Source organism: Dermacentor silvarum, chromosome 2, assembly GCF_013339745.2.
Source record: "Dermacentor silvarum isolate Dsil-2018 chromosome 2, BIME_Dsil_1.4, whole genome shotgun sequence".
Classification (NCBI taxonomy): Eukaryota; Metazoa; Arthropoda; class Arachnida; order Ixodida; family Ixodidae; genus Dermacentor; species Dermacentor silvarum.
Genome location: NC_051155.1, coordinates 259,088,401 through 259,107,158, shown reverse-complemented (window position 1 = coordinate 259,107,158; position 18,758 = coordinate 259,088,401). Strand labels below are relative to the sequence as shown.

The 18,758-nt window shown below is 49.9% G+C and overlaps 1 protein-coding gene across 12 annotated transcripts in view; it reads right to left on the bottom strand.

The window, feature by feature from the left end:
* LOC119440814 (parathyroid hormone/parathyroid hormone-related peptide receptor-like) overlaps window positions 1-18,758 on the bottom strand; it is a 1,097,515-nt gene that overhangs the window by 247,719 nt on the left and 831,038 nt on the right. The window lies entirely within an intron of this gene.

Below are 18,758 nucleotides of genomic sequence, written 5' to 3'. Positions count from 1 at the left end.
TTGTCTTGCGCGTTGTATTAGTGTGTCAGTTACGTGCTTCGTCTTTCGCGTTGTGCTAGCGTGTGCATCGTAGTGCAGCTTCCATATGCACGACGGTTGCTCATGGTCATCGACGTTGGTAGTCGTGATGGAGGAGACGTGCCACCAGGCGTCAGCGTGGGTGCATCAACGCCTAAGGGCGCTTTAGCCACAAAACACCAATAGACATTATATATCAATGTGCAATAAACATTACACTACTTCTGTCAAGACACGTTTCACTTTCGTGTTCTATACCGATTCCTATATAAGAGGGATCAACCACATTTTTTTTAACACGAAAGTGTTTTATGCCGGGGTCCACCAAGACTTCACTGACGTATTTCCGTCACGGAAATACGTCAGCTTACAATGTACACGAACATAATACAAAGAAAGAAACCAGAAGAAAAAGTTCCACAAACATGCAAAATTTGGAAATCGAACCCACGACCTCTCGGTCCGCGACGATAGATCGCCGAGCGTTTAACCCATTGCGCCACAAACGCATTTGCAGAGAGCTACACAGACGCGCCTTATATATCTAACACTCCTCCGTGTACCCGCGCTCTTGCTCGGGGCGGTGGCGCCGCCTACGAGCAGAAAAGAGAAGTACTGCATTATGACACTAACGCGCACCGACAGTGAACGCTTCGGTGGTCTCAGCACTACGACGCCTCGATGCCAGCATTCGAAGGGACGCTGGCATCAAGAAGCACTACCAACGCCACCGAGGTGGCGTTCACCGTACTCAGCACAGCGGAGCGTGGCCTCCGCAATTAGCTCTGAAAATGTTTCTGAAGTTGATCGCGGAGGCTGCAATTACGACGCGCTGTACGCGCTGATTTGACTCGGTGACGATTCAGTTACGTGCTTTGTCTTGCGCGTTGTATTAGTGTGTCAGTTACGTGCTTCGTCTTTCGCGTTGTGCTAGCGTGTGCAGCGTAGTGCAGCTTCCATATGCACGACGGTTGCTCATGGTCATCGACGTTGGTAGTCGTGATGGAGGAGACGTGCCACCAGGCGTCAGCGTGGGTGCATCAACGCCTAAGGGCGCTTTAGCCACAAAACACCAATAGACATTATGTATCAATGTGCAATAAACATTACACTACTTCTGTGAAGACACGTTTCACTTTCGTGTTCTATACCGATTCCTATATAAGAGGGATCAACCACATTTTTCTTTTTCAATCGTCCGCGTGGGTTGAAAACACACAACACACACACACACTCTATACGCCCAAACACCGCACGTTTTCAGTAACAAAACCAAAAAAGTCGGGACGGCGACACACACAATCACAGTTGCTGCGAGAACCAATGTGAACTTGTGGCTAGACGAGTTGGAGTAAAGCGCTAAAGCCTAGTAGTTCTTTGTATTCTACTCACAAGATTGCGCGTGCAAGCACTGAAACATTTATGTCCGCATTACTCGGCTGCAAAAAAATTTTGTTTCGATTAAACTGATCGTTCACGTAAATTATTTACACATCCTCGACACCAGACGACATACTTGACCCGAAAAGTGTTACTTTGGAAAGTGATACTTAAGTGTCGTTTTTGAAGTACCCTCCTAAAGCTTTCCTAAAACTTGTACTTTTTGCGCACTTATTGACGCCCTACTTAAGTTCCGTTTGTGAATACGGGCCTTAACTTATGACTGAAGCCGCACATCGGCACTTAACGTGTTTCAAAAACAAGACTTGTACTTAAGTGCGACTTTTCTCTGTACTTATGCCCCGTAAAGTTAAGTAGCCGCGAAGGTTGGCGCGGACCTACCCTAATCCGCATTTATCGGGAAAAAATTTGTCACAGTTTCACCCGATGGGTGAAGCATCAATTGCGATAGCAAATTAGTAGATAGTGTTACGCGAACGAAGAATTAAGTACAGGAGACTATTTACAAGTATATTTACAAAAGATAGCTGCAGCGCTGGCCAGATCAGCCGATAGCTCGAGAGCCCAGAGCAGTTCGTCTTTTTCGTCTAGACACCCGCGCGCCTCGTTCAAACAACCAAATACCACACGCGTGTAGCATAATTCCCCGGCGGCAGAAGCGACGTCCCGGAGCGTCTAAATGTCATCACTGGGAGGGTGATACTGCTTCAGTCGTGTAACGTGCACGATATCACTGGACTGGGAAGCAGATGGGGCGTCGGGGGCGATCTCGTAGGTGACGGGAGTCACGGCACGAATCACTCGGTAGGGGCCTGTGTAACGAGACAGCAGTTTTTCGGACAGGCCGACCTGACGCGACGGAGACCATAGAAGCACCAAAGAACAAGGCGGGAAGTGCACGTCGCGGTGGCGCTGGTCGTACAAACGCCGTTGACTCTCTTGGGAGTGCAGAGGGCGGCCACGGGCAATTTCCCTTGCGTAGGCAGCGCGGGTGACGGCGTCAAGTGCATATTCACTGCTGGGTGCTGCGTGAACAGGGAGGCTTGTGTCGAGGGGCAGTGCTGGTTCTCGGCCGAACAGAAGGAAAAATGGCAAATAATCGGCTGTGTCGTGGAGCGAGGAATTATACGCAAAGGTGAAAAACGGCAGAGCGAGGTCCCAGTCAGTGTGGTCGTAAGACGCATACTTCGCGAGCATGTCTGTGAGAGTGCGATTAAGACGCTCCGTGAGGCCATTCGTTTGCGGATGGTATGACATGGATAGCTTGTGCCTCGTGCCACAGGACTGCAGGATGTCCGCGGTAACTTTTGACCGGAATGTCCGGCCACGGTCTGTGAGAAGTTGTCGCGGAGCTCCAAGTAATAAAATCACGTCGCGTAGAAGAAAATCGGCAACATCTGTGGCGCAGCTTGTAGGGAGCGCTCGGGTGATGGCGTAGTGCGTGGCGTAATCTGTGGCCACAGCGATCCACCTGTTCCCAGAGGTAGAAAGAGGAAAAGGACCAAGTAAATCTAAACCAACCCGAAAGAATGGCTCCGCGGGAATGTCAATTGGTTGAAGGTACCCAGCAGGGAGCGTCGACGGTGTCTTGCGTCGCTGGCATTTCTCACACGCAGCTACGTATCTTCGAACGGAGCGAGCAAGCCCTGGCCAAAAGAAGCGTCGGCGGATCCGGTCGTAGGTACGTGACACACCGAGGTGACCGGCAGTGGGGAGGTCGTGAAGTTCGTGGAGAACAGCCGAGCGAAGGTGTTTAGGGATCACAAGGAGTAATGCTGGGCCGTCGGTTTGAACGTTGTGGCGGTAGAGTACGCCCTCTTGAAGTGTGAATAAGCGAAGGGAGCTGTCTGCAAGTGACGATTCCAGGCGGTCAATGATGACACGCAAGGACGGGTCACGGCGCTGCTCGTCGGCGACATGGACTAGTGGAAAAACAGAGAGAACGCAGGCGTCGGTGCCAGTATCAGACGTAGAGGTCGGGTCTTGGACTGGGTAGCGAGAGAGGCAATCTGCGTCCTGATGTTGGCGTCCCGACTTGTACGTCACTGTGTACGGATACTCTTGTAGTCGGAGAGCCCAACGACCGAGCCTACCAGTAGGATCCTTCAGCGACGAAAGCCAACACAGCGCATGATGGTCTGTGATTACTGAGAAGGGCTTGCCATATAAATATGGGCGGAACTTTGAAACAGCCCAGACGAGAGCAAGACATTCGCGCTCGGTAATCGAATAATTGTGCTCTGCAGTTGTCAGGAGCCGGCTAGCGTAGGCTATAACGCGTTCGTGTCCGTGTTCTCGTTGCGCTAAGACTGCGCCGATCCCATAACCACTGGCATCGGTTCGGACCTCTGTAGGTGCGGACGCGTCAAAGTGGGCCAAGATCGGTGGATTGGTCAGAATCGTGATAAGGCGTGAAAATGCGGCAGCCTGAGGGGAACCCCACGTAAAAGGCACGTCTTTCTTCAGAAGTTCAGTGAGTGGTCGAGCGATCGCTGCGAAATCTTTCACAAACCGTCTGAAACAAGAGCAGAGCCCCACAAAACTCCGGACGTCTTTGACAGACTGAGGTACAGGAAAAGCTGTTACTGCTCGAACCTTCTCCGGATCGGGTCGTACTCCGGAAGCATCGATGAGATGGCCGAGCACTGTAATCTGTCGGCGCCCGAAGTGGCACTTCGATGAGTTTAATTGGAGCCCAGCCTTGCGGAAGACGTCAAGGATAGCTGCGACGCGCTCAAGGTGCGTCTCAAACGTAGGAGAAAACACAAGGACGTCGTCGAGGTAACAAAGGCAAGTTGACCATTTCAAACCTTGAAGCAGAGAGTCCATCATCCGTTCGAACGTGGCGGGGGCATTGCATAAACCAAACGGCATAACGTTAAATTGGTAGAGGCCATCTGGAGTGACGAAAGCGGTCTTTTCTTGGTCTTGCTCATCGATGGAAATCTGCCAATAACCAGATCGAAGGTCAATGGACGAAAAGTATTTGGCACCGTGAAGACAATCAAGAGCGTCGTCAATTCGTGGTAACGGGTAAACGTCCTGTTTAGTGATTCGGTTTAGGTGGCGGTAATCAACACAGAAACGCCACGTGCCATCTTTCTTTTTGACGAGCACCACCGGCGACGCCCAAGGGCTCGACGAGGGCTCAACAATGCCTTTGGCGAGCATCTTGTTGACTTCCTGCTGAATAACTTGCCGCTCTGCCGTGGACACGCGATACGGTCGGCGATGAATGGGAACAGCATCACCAGTGTTTATCCGATGCTTAACAAGGGACGTCTGACCAAGTGGGCGATTGTCAGTGTCAAATATGTCGCGATAGGAAAGCAAAAGGCGATATAGGGCGGCTGCTTGGCCAGGGGCGAGGTCCGGAGCGACCATGGGACGTAATGGGCCGTCGAGGTTCAAAGCATCCTGCGGGTAATCAGGAGGATCTGGAGACGCGTCGGCTGCAAAAGCAGTGACGTGGTCGTCTGTCACTGACCGGAGCGTGGCCACCGCCATGCCTTCAGGTAACACTTGCTTCGTCAAGCCAAAATTGACAATGGGGAGACACATCTGATTAGCGGCAAGGGTAACGACGGAGTGTGGCACAGAGATGTCGCGCGCCAGGAGGACATCACGAATAGGAGCGACGACATAGTCGCCATCAGGCACGGTTGGCGTTGAGGCCAATTCGACGAAGGTTAGGGCTTTTGGAGGTAACCGAATAAACGCTGTAGTGCATAGGGTGTGCGGTTGTTCGGGGCGAACGTCGGAAACAAGAGGAAGCTCGAGGCACAGCGTGCCGGTGGAACAGTCGATGAGGGCAGAATGCGTCGTCAGAAAGTCGAGCCCGAAGATTAGGCCATGAGGGCAACTGGTCAGCACGGAGAACAGGACGGGAACTTGGCGGCCAGCAATTCCTACGCGAGCAGTGCACATACCACAGAGGGCAACAGTGGCGCCATTGGCGACGCGTACGGCTCGAGTGACGGCAGGCGTAAGAACTCGTGTAGCAAGCTCTTTTCTTGCAGCCTGCTGCCGACCGGTCGGATTTCCAAAGAGGTCGCGGAGCTTCTCCTTGAAAGCGTCCCAGCTAGAGATCTCCTCCTCGTGTGTCCGGAACGAGACACGAGGTGTTCCGCCCAAGTAGAAGAGGACATTAGATAGCATGATGGTAGGGTCCCAGTGGTTGTTGCGGCTAACAAGCTCATACATGCGTAGCCAGTCATCAACGTCAACGTTATCTTGGCCGGAGAATATGCCAGGATCGCGGGGAGTGGCAACCGTGACGTACGTGGTGGTTGGAGTTGCAGTAGTAGCAGCAGACGAATTGTCGTCACCGGGAGCCATGGCGGAAAGCTGGACGGTGCGGCCGCTGCGGAGCTCCGTGGTGAGGACGGAGTTTGCACGGCCTTTCGCGCGACGGAAGAAGTCGCGTTCGCTCTCTATATATGGTGATTGTAAAGGAGGAAAGGGACGCTTAATTCTGCAGCCCTTCAGGGAGCACGGCGCAGAACGCGAGTTTGCTCTCCAACGTGCGTTCGCTCCCCGTGAAAGCGCGCGTCCCTCGCGCCCTTTTCCTCGCACATACAGCGTCCGGAGCGCGGCGATGATTTCATCGCCGTTGACGTCATACGGAACCTCACGGCGACGGAGACGCCGACGGCAGAAATCCGCTTTGGAGTGTCCATATAATTGCTATCGCAATAAAAGTGGCCGACTACTACGGCAGCCTCGCTGACTTTGTGAATTCTTTCACTAACGCAGACGATATAAACGAGGGCTCTGCGTATACGCGTACGTAACGGCTTCGTGAGAAGTGCTCAGGGATCGGCAGAACCATATGGAATGCTGCAACGACTTGTAATTTATCTGAAGGTATTATTTTTCAAGGCGCGCTGTGCTGAAGCTGCTTCGAACTCTGCTGCTGTGTGGCAGCGACGACGACCGTGGCCTAAAGTCCCTATATAGTAAAAGTACCGCCATCTACTCGCATAAAGCGCTTGTTTTTTTCTTTATTTTGTGCTTGCGAAAGTAAGTCGACGGTGGCGGCCCTAGAAAGTCCACGTTGAAACGTTGAGGCCGGGCGCGCGCCGCCGGAGACTGCGGCTACGGAGAGTGACTTTCAACATGGCTCTGAGACGGAAAAAAAAAGAAAAAAAAAAAAAAAACAAGAGACGTTTAGACTTCTCGTTCGCATTGATACTCCGAATGACCTCGAAAAACTCGTCTAAATATGGACGTTGTCGGGTCACTCTCGTTTGGTAGCTTTAAAGAAGTTGATAACTTTTTTATTGCTAACACTAGTAATGCTTCCACTGCCATCCATGTTAATATACGCAGCATCCGAAGACACTGGAATCATTTTTGTGCTTTAACTTCGTCTTCCCTGTCTATTGGTGATGTCTTTGTTTTGACGGAAATTGATGTTTCCGCCGATACCATTACTTCTTATCTTATACCCGGTGATGAACTGTTTTCATACACTCGCACACTGCGTAGGGGATGGGTTGTTGCCGTATTCGTGAAAGACACGTGATCTGTATCATAAATACCACTTTCCTTTTCGCAAGCTGAAGTGGTTGCTTTGCGACTATGCTCATCTGAGCTGTCAATAGTTGTATTGTCTGTTTACCGCCCCCCTTGTTCCAACTTACGCTTATTCTTATCAGAACTTGATACAGCATTATCATCCCTTTCTGTTGACCACAACGTGTGTACATGTGCCAGGAGAAATTAACATTGATACCCTCCGCCCTACTCCGCCACCGTTCACAGACTATCTCGACCTTCTATCGAAATGGGGATTAGAAGGCGCAATACATAAAGCAGCGCGCGAATAATTTTTCTCTGGAAAGTTGGCAAAATCCTGTACCCGCCGTGGTTGCTCAGTGGCTATGGTGTTGGGCTGCTGAGCACGAGGTCGCGGGATCGAATCCCGGCCACGGCGGCCGCATTTCGATGGGGACGAAAATGCGAAAACACCCGTGTACTTAGATTTAGGTGCACGTTAAAGAACCCCAGGTGGTCCAAATTTCCGGAGTCCCCCACTACGGCGTGCCTCATAATCAGTACTGGTTTTGGCACGTAAAACCCCATAATTTGGCAAAATCCTGCATTGACCGTATTGTTGTGATCGGCCGTTTACCCTTGGAAACAGTCGCTCACGGAGATAATGGTGAACGATCCGACGACCCCGTCCGAGCCATCCCCGACCATGACGACTCATGGCCGGCAGTTTGACTCTGCCAGGAGGGGACATTCCTTCATGTTACTCGTCATCCGCCCACACTGCCTCGCCGGAGAAGGGGTCAATGTGCTTCCCTCCTCTCCTGTTCGCGCCCAGTGAGGTGCCTGTGCTTGGGATAAAGCTCCTTTCGGAGAGAAAGTGCTCCCAACCTCCGGATTGGTGGGACATCGTGACATCCATCTCCTGACGCTGAATTGGGGGAAGGCGACGGGACAAAGAGAACGAAATGGTTAAAAGAGGGGGACGGACGCTTGGTGAAGATCATCATCGACAGCTGAACTTGAGCACGAACCTCTTATTTCAGTATTTCTTGACAAACTCTTGTATATATGCAATCGAGACGTGTTTGTTTAAACGTCTTGGGTGTCGGGCCCAGCTCCGCGATCCCATACTCCGATTCCTGAATGGATAACACAAATCCTCGGACCCCCAGTCGCAACAATATTAATCCAATCTTACGACCCATGCAGCTGTTGAAACCAATTGTTGCCGATCATTAATTCGCCTGCTGTCGTCTCGTAGAATATTGTCACGTAGTAGTGACAGTGAAGAAAACGGTCGAAAAACTGTGTATGACGAAACTGATTCTTTATTGGGCGAACCTGTGCCCACAAAAGCAAGCTACACTCGAAGCACTACGATAGCGGCGAACACAGTCGGCGATCGTCGAAAATCTGATCAGCGGCGAAACGCGTCGGCTTTTATACCTGAGTCATCGAAGGTTCCAGATTAATCTCTGATGCCCGCGGGTCTTCCAGAAAGTTCTAGACAATTCGCGTTGGTCATACAATCAGATAACATAAGCGTCGATGAAAACAGGCAACGGAAAGAAGCATCGATAGCGTTCTAGAAACTTCCGATACAGGCGCGTCCAGCGCCGAGCGATAACGTTTAACATTTGTTAGCCGGTGGAAAGCCGCCACCGGTGAAAGATAAACATGTATACGTGTCAATATTCTGAAAACTTTGAATGCCAACAGAACAAAAAAATAAATAAAAAAATCACCGCATATCCACGAAGTGAATCATGATGAATGGAGCGAAGCACTGGGGATCGTTATACCATAAAATTACCCGAGACATTGCCCCACTCGCGCATGTAAATGCGCGACAACGCGGTGTACAGTATATGCAATGTGTATTATTGCTCATAACGCGTATATCGTGTTGCGTTCCGGGTTGCGTTCCGATTTCATTATTACTGCTTTATGGTCGGTGAAATGCAGAGCCAGCGGTTCTTCTAGCGGATACATCCTAAAGTTTGCAAAGACGAGGTCTATGCACGTTCCCCTGGTGGTCGTGGGCTGCTTGTAGTCGTACGAGATGCACCGTAAGAGAGCAGCTTGTTGTTGGCGTTACCGCTTTGCCGCCGCTTCCCTCGATCTCGCCTCCGGGGTAGCTTGCTGTCGGCGTTGCCGGCGAGCCGATGCTTCCCGCGCCCTCAAATCCGGGTCCGCTTGGAGTTTTTGCTGCTTTGCCCATGTTTCCCGCGCCCTCGCCGCGGGAGTATAGCTTGCTGTCTGCGTAGACGCTGAGCCGCAGCTTGCCGCGCCTTAGGTTCGTCCATGGCAGAAAGAGATTGTGTGGTCTGGAACGCGCTATAGGGTGCCTCGATGCCTAGCGCCGCCGACGGCGGCGCTGGGCATCGAGGCACCCTAACGCGCTATACACAGCAGCGCCATCTCCTGTATAGACGTTGAGCCGCTGAATGCAACGTTTCATCCATGACAGACAGATGGCGTAGCAGTCGATGTGAGCACGGACGACGGCGGACGGAAATGTGGGCAGTTTGTCGGGTACAACTTTAGATGACAGCGGCATTTGCTCCCTCAAAGGCGGATGCATACGAGCCTCCACCAATGGGCGCGCATTAAAGACTTGTGTCATGAGCTGGACGGCCGGTGTCCCCGCCGACGGAGAACATGGCAGCCCACGCTTCAAGCCGGGGCGCGTCGCGTCAGCGGGACTATTTCTTTAGTCGCGGAGGAAATCGGCTGCTGCACTTGGGTCATCTGGGCGGGCCCTCTCCTGTCTTAAGTTGTACCCGACTATAGTGGTGCAAGGCTGGGTCACAGCGGAGCCAGTTCTGGTTTGGCACCTCCCATGGAGTTGCGGGCTGGGCGTCGGAATTTCTCGGTGACACGCAGGCCCGGAACCGATTCCCGGCGGCGCCGAACATTCAGTCGGCAGCGTTCGTTGCCTCTGGCCCGAAACTCGGGATCCTCGGCTAGGCGACGGCGTTTGTCGGCGGCGGCCACGGCGCGATGGGCAGGATTGGCTCTCCTTCGTCGATCGTAGTTCCGCTGAGACGCGCGCCGAGATTCCTTGTAGGCGGCTTCTTCCTCGGGAGTCTTGCCTTTCTTCGGACGCCCCATGGCAGCTGCACATGCGTGTTCACTAGACGAGAGAGGGAACACGTCTGTCAGCGCGCCAGGCCCCGGAAACTATCGAGTTCACCAAATGGCCACAGATGGTGAAAAATCAACCACGGCGCGTTCCAGCATAAGCGCGCAAGTGGAGCTACTGTAATTTGGTCGCACACTTTAGTTCGTATTTTGTAGCGTTAGCTACACTGGCCTAGCCAAGCCCGTTTCGCGCGGCACATCAAGAGCCGTGCTGCGCATGCGCAAGGATCAGTGATGTCACTCGGCTTGCGCACCGGAGCCACCGGAGCCGGCACCTCTCGCGCACTCCGCCGCCACCGCGCGCGACTCACCGCCGCCGGTCTGCGCATTCCAGAGGAGTGACGTCGTAGCCATGCTAGACGCACTGGCGCCGGCGCGCGCTCGCTGTGCAGTCGCCGTCTGACACTGCGCTGGAGCCGCTGCGCTTCTGACTGGCGTTTGCCAGTGTGGTATAGCCATGGAGAAGGAGAGCGCAAATGCTGCTCAACAGCGCAGAAGAACGGAGAAGCTTGACTCATCGGATCCCGAAGTAGTTGCCTGGCAATTAGCGGTTGATCGTAGGAGGAATGAACAGAAGAATGCTAAACGTGCTGCGGAGACACTGGAGCAAAGGGACGAACGTCTAGCAAAGCGGCGTCGCCAGGAGGCTGAGCGACGTGCCCGACCACCCCTGCAGCAACAACAAAATGCCGTCGATGACGTCAAGGCTCGCCGATCGACTGAATATACTGTGAAACTCAGCGAAAGCGCCAATGCGACTCGGACCTTCAGCTGAACCTTTGCTAACGCTACGTATATCCTGGCATAGCCGAGCTAAGCCACTGCAACTATTTTCTGCTAGGGGCGCTCAAAGCGGCTCAACATTTGATCTATCAATGTACATATAATAACCGACAAGCATAGTTACGGTGAATTTTTTACAAAATAAGCAGTATATTGTTTTATTGCAATAGCAATTATATGGACACTGCAACCGGATTTCTGTCGTCGGCGTCGCCGTCGCCGTGAGGTTCCGTATAGATAAAATCTTCGCCGCGCGCCGTATGCCCGAGCGGAAGCGTGCGGCGACGCCCGCTATCACGGAGAGCGAACGCACTCAATCTCCCACGCGCAGGCAAGGAAGCGGGAAGCCAGTGCCGGAGGGAGCGGGGGGGGGGGAGGCGCACTTCTACTCTGCCAACAACCGCGCTCGTCGCTCGCCCGCACCGTCTCTTTTCTCCACACGGCTCTGACCTTTATGCGCCGTGCATTCGCCGCTCAGTTTCCGTTGAAGCGATAGACCGCACATACCTTCGCCTGCTGCAGCGTACGCGCTTGCTGCCAGCGTTTTGACAGTCGTTATCTGCAGTCATTCAGTGTGATCTATTCATGTTTGTTTGTGCGCGTTCACACCACGCTTGTTCATTCAGTTAGTAATAGTCGGGCCACATTTTCCAACGCACGCTACACATGTAATGCTGCCCGGATCGGCAGTGCAGCGCTACAGGTGTGTCCCTTCGCAAGCGCTGCCCACGGGAAGCGCTTCTCACCAACACCACCGTTTCACACGCGCCTTCTCGTGGTCATCGAGTCTCTCTTCAGGTCGGTCTACTTACGCCGCAGCACACCTGCTTACTTAATCAGCTCATGTTTACTACAATTCATATTGCTACCAAAGCCGCTCACGTTACTTCGTATGACATTGCTGTGTTGCTATCGCATTCATTGCTTCGCCCTTAGGGCGAAACTGTGACATTTTTTAAAATTTGACTTCTATTATTAAAGTCCGTGCTTTGTTACTTGAATAAAGGTTTTGAGGCCTCACTGGCGTGTGATCAGCAGCAGCCCACTGGTATCGATTGCAGTCTGTGCCGTTTATCGATTCAAATTGTACGGCGGTTATATTTGCGAACGGGGTGGTCGTTTCCTTTGAGCAGCATCGCGCAGGTTCGTTTTAATTAGATATCAATAATATCTCAGCCATGTTAATGCGTCCAACATTCGATAGCGGCCACCAAGCGAACGTGTTTAAAGACGGTGAACTTTATTAGCTGCGGCGTTTCACTGGCATAACAGCTGCATGCACGGCTTCCGCCGTTAGATCTGCCGCTTCTGGCCGCGTAATGACGTGTTAGTTGAAAAAAAAAAAAAAAAAAAGCTGCTGGCCAGCACGAAAATTCATCGCTGGAACCGAGCGCAGTCTGCTTGAAGACTGCCCACGAAAGCGGATTAACCTTGCAGCCCCTGGCCGTGTGCGCCGGTGAGTAAAAAAGCAGTGCTTCGTATTTTCAACTTTGAATTTGTTTGCGTGCGAGCCGGATAAAACAGATTCCTGTCGTCATTTCTTAAAAGTAGAAAATTGTAATAATTATAAAGTTATTGCCCTTCCAAAGCAATTCAAACGAGGCTCTTGCTATTTTGCAAAGTTGCTAAAATTGCTAACATGAGTACAGCATAAATAATAAAGTTCTGGCAGTTTCTGCATAAATAATACACCGAGATAAATTCACTGCACATTATCGACAAATGTACTTCCGGTGATACCGTTAGATTAACTGCATTTGAGACATAATAAAATGACTGTGTTTATTACTAGTATCTGGCAGAAACAATTGTCATCAAATCGAGGCTTGACTAACCACAGCCCACACAAGGACACCAGTGAAAGAAATGCACACTCAAAACAGTAGAGACTTTTAGTATTGCGGAAAATGCTTGCGTTAGAGTTAGCGTGTTACGCACGCTAAATCTTTGCGGAACGCTGTTCGATAGAGTTTTAGTATAGCGTAAGACAACGATGCGCTGCTAAGCGCGAAACCATCTAGCTGCGAGTATATCAAAGCAGCAAATTGAGCAGCTCGACAACCAAACTAGCCGTGTGGATCCACGCCAAGCCTTGAAACAAGCCTGCATGTCAAGCGCTCGGGCCGAGGGTGCCACCATGTTTGCAACGCTAGAAACTTAGCGAGCGTTTAGCGTATCCGCTATATTTGAAAAATAGCGGACGCACGCTACCCGCAAAACTGAAATAGCGTTCTGAGCATGCGCAGTCTGACCCCGTTATTTTATTGCGTTTAGCGTGGAGCCATTTCCGCAATACTAAAACTGCCTAGTGTTGTGTTTTTCTGCCATGGAGCGTTGTGTGCACTGTTCTTTGTCATACATGAATCACAAACTCACCCACACTTGAATCATAGTAATTGAGGCTCTTTTTATTGCGATAGCAATTATATGGACACTCAAAAGCAGATTTCTGCCGTCGCCGTCGCCGTCGCCGTCGCCGTGACGTTCCGTATGACGTCATTTGGAGAAGAAATCAGCGCGCGCGCCGAACGCTGTATGTGCGAGTGAAAGGGCGCGAGGGGCGCGTCTTTCACGGGGAGTGAACGCACGGCGGAGAACAAACGCGCGTTCTGCGCCGTGCTCGCTTAAGGGCTGCAGAAGTAGGCGTCTCTGTTCTCCTTCACAATCACCATGTATGTAGAGCAAACGCGCCTTCTTCCGACGAGCGAGAGGCCGTGGGGGAGGGGGAGGGAAGGGAGGCGACGTTTAGCTGCGGCACGCAGTGCCTATTTATATCAGAGGCTCCGGCAACAGTCACCAACGCCGCACGCATTTTGAGCGAACGCGGGCAAAACGCCGATGGCGTCGACAACAGTTCTGCGTGTTGCCGATGCTGCTGCATGTCCAAGTTTATACAGCTGATAAAGCTAATATCAGTACTCCGTATAGCTCTCTACAAGTTTGCTATCGCAATTGATGCTTCGCCTTTCAGGTGAAACTGCGACAACTTTTTCTTTCGACTTCAGCCTCCAAGACGCTGTTCATATTTGGACTCATCACTTTGGACTCTATAGTCTCGTTAAATTATGGGGTTTTACGTGCCAAAACCAGTTCTGATTATGAGGCACGCCGTAGTGGGGGACTCCGGAAATTTTGACCACCTGGGGTTCTTTAACGTGCACCTAAATCTAAGTACACGGGTGTTTTCGCATTTCGCCTCCATCGAAATGCGGCCGCTGTGGCCGGAATTCGATCCCGCGACCTCGTGCTCAGCAGCCCAACATCATAGCCACTGAGCAACCACGGCGGGCGACTCTATAGTCTCTCTGGACGTACAAGTCAACAATGAACGTGTCACCACTGGAAGTAACATCAAGGGCCAGAATCCTCACAGGGTATGTTTCTAGACACTTCAACTAGAACCGTCATTTTTTCATTTATGGGACTAACTTTTGTTTCACCAAATTTTGCTTGCATGTGTGTCATGGCTTTGTCATTTCTCTTTTCAGGAAGACGGACAAAAGAGAGATTATTGGTCTACAAGTTGCCCACACTAAGCCACAAGAAGCTCAACTGTCACCATAATGACAACAGGTCCTCTTGAACTACGTGCCTCACCATGCAATGTTTGCAAGTTTACCAGATAGAAATGTGTGAGCCCTATCAGGAAAGCAGCAGTCTACAGTTTTGTATCGTACCCGAGCGGGATTGAGAAATTTGACATACAAGCTTAGTTGCTTTTAAGGGCGTTTTATGGCACCCGGAGAAGTAACATGTTGAGTCACAACTTGTTTCTTTTCCAGTCATTATAGCCATGACGACCAGGACAGAAACAATGTAGCAAGCTCCTACTTGCTAATGCACAAACCCTGTGATCTGCTCTTTGAAAATCAGTTTGACGGGCATTGGTACCACGAAGTATCACATGCTCCCTCAACGATAATTTGTTACATAAAACAGCAAAGCATTTTAAAACAATCAAAAGAGCTCAATGCAATTTTAAGGAAATGATACATCATGTTGACTGAAACTCTGGCAGTCACTCTTCATTTTATTATTTTATTTTTTGTTTAAAGTACCCTCAGGGCCACATGGCAATAAAGAGGGGAGTGGTTACAAAGTAGTAGAGTAAAATATACAAGTGCAGTGAGTTCTTGTAACATAATGATTGTCCTGATTATACAATGTTAGCTAACGTTCTGAAAAAAAAAAAAAAAGTTTGTTATCTGTGATGGCTACGATACCTGATGGTTCCATTTCTGAGATGTACGGGAGATGAAAGATTGAAAGAAAGACTTCGTGTTACATGAATCAATTCCTACCTTACTGCGATGATCGACAGTTTAAAATGCACTGAGGCCACAGTATGAAGTCGTCATGAAGTGTGGTGTGATAGAAAATTTTATGAAATAGCAAAAGACGGGCGACTTTGCGGCAATTAGCTAGTGGAATAAGTGCTAGGTTAGTTTACATTGAGGTTATACTCATGGTGCGGTTATGATTAGAAATAATCAAACGAGTAGAGTTATTTTGTACTAGTTCAAGTGAATTAATAAGGTTAACGTGACTGGGATTCCGTATTGCAGATGCATATTCAAGTTTCGAGCAAATTCGTCTTGTAAAGCTGTAGTTCTAAAGTAAACGGTGCTTTGGAAAGTTGCGCCGTAAGTACCAGAGCATGTGATTAGCATTGCGTACTCTATATTAACGGCCCAATTTAAGTTATTTCTAATGTGTACACCGAGATATTTATATGACGTGACAAAATATAGGAGAACGTTGTTAACATGGCAAGTGCTAGGATTAGAATTAGATCTGGATACGCGTATTTTACATTTGTTTACTACAAGAGGCTCATTGCCAGTTTTCATGGAATCAATAACTAGGCTAGCCCTACACCATAAGAGATAGCTAGAAAAGGCAAGCTCACACAACCGGCCAGCCTATTTCATACTTCACAAACTTGAGAAATCACTAAAAACAATTTTTCTTTCTCTTCAAACAGCAGATGACAAACCCGAGCATGCACCCAAAAAGAGTTTGAAATGTACTCGCAGAATAAGTTCGGCTTAACATTCTGCGAATTAACAGTGGACGAGCAAGGGAAAGCACAGTGTGGGAACTTGTCTTCTGCCTGTGTGTCTCGTGAAAAATGTTGCGCAATCCAACCTCTAGTATGCTATACCAACACGCCCAGTATTCAACCTTGGCTACTTGTCTTCGTCTCGGCCCCCACAAATACGTTTCTTTAGTGAAACGTTGGCTCCAAGCTGAGGCTTCCCTTGCTCGCCTCTGTTACTCAACTGAAGTGTTCATCTCCTTGCAACCTTTTTGCCTTGTTTGAATACATATACCGAGATTCTTTTCCAACATGAAACCGCAAGTTGCATATTCCAAGGATCTGTGAGCATTAATTGGGTTTGCTTATATGTTGATTTAGTGTCCTTGTTTATTCACACAGTATTTGTAGAAGTCCTTGTAAGCACTGCTGTCTCTATAACGTTGCTTGGTTTCCCTACGAGTGCTCCACTTGTGTCAAAGCCTTTACTGCCGCACCTGAACACTAAATGTGCAGGAGAGAGCAGAAAATATATCATGTAAAATCTAGCATAATGCCGCCCCCCCCCCCCCCCCCCAACCCCTCCTACAATTCGTGCCTCTCGCCAATGTGTTATGAGAGCAATGGGACATTACAGCCCGAGCTTATCTTGCTGACAGTACATTTTTTGCCGAGCAATTTTTAATGTTCCCTTCTTTAATCTAGCTGAACTCGTCGAACGCAAGGAATGTAAAACGTCAAGCAGCACTGTACGCAATACATGTACGAGGGTAGCTCGGCATAAATATCGCTGTATGAAGCTTCGTTCTTCCTGGATTAGCGGCACGCCGAACATGATGAGAAAACTTCGCTCGATTTCAGCTTTGGGTTCCATTAAATAGATGGTTATCTGTCTTTCTGTATGTTGTAAATTCAGTGACGGACAACATTGAGTCCACCTAACCTGAATGAAAATTGCGAGCATATACTGCTTCATTCACCATTGACAATAAACAATGTCAGCTTACTTTTTTGAAGTGTTTTATTGCCAGTTGAGGCCTCTCGGTCATCTGGCGACATAATAAAAATATCTGTAGTCATGTTAGAGTACAGCACACGAATACCGTCCCGAAAGTGGTAACAAAACGCCCAAAACCAGCGAGCGAGCAGCGCGACGAGCTCTACGAACAGCTACCGTAGCGGCCATATTGCTCACTGAGTAATGATGATGATGTTAGTTTTAATTTTGCCAGCGCCATCTCTCGGTCGCATACTTTAGTTGACAACGCCATCGCTACGCTTATTTTCGTTGCACTGTGGAAGGTACAGTTTCCCTTCTCTAAGTTTGTATGGGTGTTCTGTGGGCGCGCCGGATGCGCAGAGCTTTCTTGCATATCAGTGACGTCACGGCTAAGCGAACACTTGCTTCTCCTCGGCTGGGGAGATGGAAGGCGAAGCGCACGCATGTCGCGGCGAGACTCCGCACATGTGTGATGCGAGGAGGTAGCGTGGCTCGGCGACGCACAGCTGGGCCGAGTTTTCTGTCGGCACGAAACAGACTTACGAAAAACTTAACAGCTCCGCTGTAAAAAGGAAACTTCCATTGTTGATCCAAGGCTCTGACGAATGCATCAAAAAGCATGACTGGCAGTCCCTATTGTGTAATCTCACCAGCTAATTTATACGACTGCTTTGTTGAGATACTCCATAATTATAGGAACAAATGTATCCGCTCTAAAAAGTCAGATTACGCGTAGAAGAGCACAAACGGTTGTCGCCACAAATATTAGCGGCAATTAAGGAAAGAGAACTTCTGTAGGACCAAGCAAAACGGGATCCTAACCGTGCTGAGCTGCTGCTGAAGTTTAAAACATGTAGAAATCGAGTGAATTCCATGACTCAGTTTGTAAAGCGAGATCACATGCGTGGCCAAATCACTGTGGCTCGTTCAGACATGAAAAAGACGTAGTGTCTCGCAAATAAATTAAGCGGGGTGTGCAATTAGAGGGGTGTCTTCCACAGCCGGCTGCGTTGCCGCTAATCATTCTAGCGTAGAATTTCACTTCTGTCGTCGTAATGGACAGGCCACGTTTACCCCCCGGGGCTATGAGCCATTGCTTAAGGGGGTATGAGCCATTCAATGTCTTATGTAACGGACAGATTTAATCTTGAAGAAATTTCAGGGAAATCCATCGAGAATGAACGCGCTCGGGAAAGGCCTCGTCGTCGACGTGCCGATTCTAGCGTGAGGGCTTTCGAAGCTCAGGCGAAACGTCAGCGAAGAGCCGCCGGCCCGGAGTTGCGGGAACACGATGCTGAGGCCAAACGTCAGCGTCGTCTAGCCCTCCAGGAACCCGACAAAGGTGTTGCACGCTTCAGCAAGCTAGCGCCAACTTCCCCGGTGCGACGGCCAGGTTTTAACGCGAGTTTCTCAAACGGAACTTCAGAGCCAGCTGCAGTGCGTGTGACCCGTTGTGGTTCGAGCATAACGTGATACTCGTCAGGGCAATTCGTTCGGAGGAACACCGAAAAAACACGCGACAAGCTTTGCTTACTCCCATTTCCTCGACAGGGGAAGGGCTACTAATTTTTTAAGCGCGGAGCACTTTAGGGACACGGGATGTCGTCCCTCGTCGGTGGTTGTCAGCACAACACAAGGTATACGTAAGACATAAAATTCCCATAACATTCCCGTAGAAATGGATAAAATTAAACCAAGTAAGTATAAAATGTTATAAAATAAGGAAAAACATCATGAATTAACGCAATAATTAACCCAAACTAATGAAAACACGATCGAAAACGCCATGCTCATACCGAAACTAATGAAGAGAGGGCGCCACATCCTCACAAGAAGAAAGATTCCGCTAAGGCGCGCTGAAAAAGCCGCTCCCGA